At 36.7% G+C, this 3632-nt stretch overlaps 1 long non-coding RNA gene across 1 annotated transcript; it reads left to right on the forward strand.

Moving 5' to 3' along the window:
- Positions 1-559: 559 nt before the first annotated feature.
- Positions 560-3618, forward strand: LOC107838547 (uncharacterized). The gene is made up of 3 exons (XR_001664630.1): positions 560-660; positions 1355-1513; positions 2987-3618. It is a non-coding gene; the product is annotated as an uncharacterized LOC107838547 (long non-coding RNA).
- Positions 3619-3632: the final 14 nt, after the last annotated feature.

Below are 3632 nucleotides of genomic sequence, written 5' to 3' on the forward strand. Positions count from 1 at the left end.
GGTTGTTGCTGCCACCAGGGAGAGAACTAAAACGTGCAGGATGTCGGCCCTCGAGGACCGACTTTGGACACCCCTGGTCTACGTATTCATGTCTATGCTGGGAGTAGATGTAATTTTTAATACAGACTTTATAGTTAAACGAACTTAAAACAAAAAGTCAGCATCAATGTAAAATTCTAAATATATCAAAGGGGTCATGAAAATTCTTTTGAAAAATTTACTACCAAGTCAAAATCTATTTGTTACCTTTTACTAGTCTTAATTTTGGCTAATTTAATTTATTACCTTTTACTACCCACAAACTTCCACAAATCTGGAAGTTTGTTCCAGATTTGTGGAACATAGAGACTGAATGCTGCTTCTCCATGTTTGGTTCTGGTTCTGGGGACTCAGAGCAGAACCAGATGACCAGAGGAGTCTGGAAGGTTGATACAACAACAGAACTTTAATGCATTATGGTGCTAAACCGTTCAGTGATTTATAAACTAACAAAAGTATTTTAAAGTCTGTTCTCTGAGCTACAGGGAACCAGTGGAAGGACTTTTGAACTGGTGTTATGTGCTCTATGTTCCTGGTTTTAGTGAGGATGCGAGCAGCAGCGTTCTGGATCAGATAGGTTTTATTAGGCATGTCTTTGAGGACACTGATCCACTAACAGATGTGAGGAAGATGAGTATCTCTAGATCTTGCCAAAACATTAGTCTTTTAAACCTGGAAATGTTGTTCAGGTGACAGAAGGTTGACTTTGTAACCATCTTTATGTGGCTCTGAAGGTTCAGAGACATCTGGTTCACTATACCCAATTTTCAGGACTGATCACTAGTTTCCAGCGGTAACTCTAGATCATTTGTTGATTTGTTGACTCTAGATTGTTCCTCTTTAGCTCCAAAGACAATAACTTAAGTTTTGTTTCTGTTCAGCTGGAAAAAGTTATGGCACATCCATACGTTCATCTGTTGTAAGCATTTATTCAGGGGTTGGATGGGTTCAGAGTCACCTAGTAACACCGTAATGTACAGCTGTGTATCAAAAGCTCCAAAGCAGAGCTTTGGGTAAATAGGATGGAAAATAAATTATTGTGTAGCTTATAAAATGTTGATACATTTTATAAGATACATTTATAAGATACATTCCTTTTGTCTCTATCCAGGGGGCTGCCACTATGATTAGTGGCAGCCCCCTGGATAGAGACAAAAGGAATGTTTATTATGCAACTAAAGACTTGTTTAGAATTACTTTTTTTTCTTTTTTATCCTTTTATCTAATCCCCTCAATACATGCATTCTTCACACCAACAGACTGGAAATGTGCAAGTACATGTTTTTTGTTTTTATGCTTTTGTCTTTTAATGCAGAATGGAATCAAGACCCCCCTGCTAAACGAAGGCCGAGGTTCCAGAAACCATTGCCTCATGAAGTGCAGCTTCATCCTTCTCTTCATGGTTTTATCTGTGGTATCGTTCATGCTGTACTACATGGACTTCAGCGATCAGAGCAGCTTTATATCCGGCGGGGTGATCATTTGGCATATTTTGTTAATTTGTTCTAATTTTATAAGCACAATTCCTAAAGTTCTAAAACTTTGTTCATTGACTTTTTCCTGCTTTTGCTCTGAACCTCTGTCTTAGGGTGACCATGTTTCGATTTAGAAAAAAAGAGAAACATTTGTGCCGATTTGGAAACATTTTAAGGAAAAATTTAACATTGTTATTGGCCAATACTAGTCATTTTTTAACGCCCGAAACTATGCTCATATGAACAGCCAACATTTATTTTCATGTTGTTGGTGTTTGTGTGTTTCAGTAGCAGATTGTCCATGTGGCATTTATTCAGTTATGTGACATTTATGATAATGCACCACAGGATTATGGTGTGTTTAACTGAACCAGAGAAGCAATGTAGGTGGAGTGGATCCTGTTAAAAGTGTTTGGAAATATATACAATATTTAAGATATTTGTAAACAATGCCATAATAACAGGATTAGTATCAATCAATGCATCCCTCATGGTCACTCTTCTGTAGCTTAGAAAATCAAGCTTTAACAATAATGGCTTGTCATTCTGGACAAAAATTGTATAAAAATCTGAAAATACATTCAATATAATAAAAATAAAACCACAATAGTCTCAAAAAGACTTTGAAACTAAAACAATTTTTAAAACAATTGAAATTAAAACAATTTTTTAATTTCAGACGTTAGTTTTTGTCAGTGTACACCTCAGTGAATTTAATAGATGAACTCTCACTCTGCCTTTTTAGAGTCTTTGTGTCCATGTGAATTTCGCAAAACTTTTATCTCCCTCAGAAAGACACATGATCACTATGTCCACGTCACAGTGCGCTCCGCCACCCACTTTGCGGCATCTGCCCAAATGAGGGAAATGTATTTATTGTCGGTCTGTCAATGAGTAGCGCTCCACTTGCCCTTTGTAAATATCACCAGATGAGAACTAACCCAACTGTGGTTCTGGGAGAGGCTGTGGTATCCCACGTCAGCTTAGGTACACCAATTCATCCCCTGAAGAAGGAAGAAAACCCAGACATTTTCATCAATTAAAGAAAACCCGTCTGTCCCCCCAGATGCTCTGGACAGAATGGAAAAAGTGAACATTATGTCAAAGGAAAAGAAGACATTTGGTCACCCTAAACTCTCTGTCCTCTGCACACGTCCGAATCATCTCATCCTTGTCTTTCTAACTGTCTAACTAATTTCTTTTGGTAATTTGGTGAAAATCTTAACTCTCATTTTCAAACCCTCTTGCTGCCATCTTGTTTGTATCACTGGTCCGACATCTTGAAATCCTTTTTGTCACAGTGGCAGCAAAACCAGTTCCACTGGTCTGTCAAGACTGACTATTTCTTTCCTTGTTCTGACGCACCTCCACTTCTAACACTGAGTACTAGATTAAGGGTGTGTACATTGTTTTGTGCAACTAATCTGTTGTAGGATGTATTTGAACTTATGTGTTGTCTTTAGATTTCACAGAAATTCAGGATTTTCAGAAAGGTGTGTACACACTCCGTCCATTTTGCTTTCTTTAATCAACATGTCTGTCTTATCTTAAGCTCAAAAGGAAACACCCATAAGATAGACTGAACAGGAATAATGATCAAACAGTGACCATATAACATTATGCACTTTCCAAAACCAGGTAAAGCTAAATTTATCATTTAAAAAAAAATTTTCATAGCCTTATTCCTGATTCAAAAAGTTTGGTATTTGCTTTAAATCTAAGCTTGAAGTCAACTTTAAACTTCTGCTTAATTTTTTCCTTTATTTTGTTTATTTTCTGCAAGAAGTTATTTAAATCTGTTCCACCTACAATTTGTCAATGATGTAAACTGTGACAATGCAACTGTCATTTTGTTGGTAGAGTAAATTAAATAAATATTTAATTGAAAAAAAAAAACATTCAGAAATCAACAGCACACAGGGAGCCAGAGCAGAACAAAACAAAACACGGGAACCCAGGGACAAAAGCCAGCAGGGTGAAACGGGAAAATAAAAATGATCTTGGTTCCAGAAGTAATTGTCCCATAAAACTTTATCTATTATTCAAACTACTCTTTAACCAAGACGAGTCCTAACCTTTCTGGTATCACACCTTTTTGGTTTTCTATTGATGTAAAAT

Source organism: Poecilia formosa, unplaced genomic scaffold (assembly GCF_000485575.1).
Source record: "Poecilia formosa unplaced genomic scaffold, Poecilia_formosa-5.1.2 Scaffold277, whole genome shotgun sequence".
NCBI lineage: Eukaryota > Metazoa > Chordata > Actinopteri > Cyprinodontiformes > Poeciliidae > Poecilia > Poecilia formosa.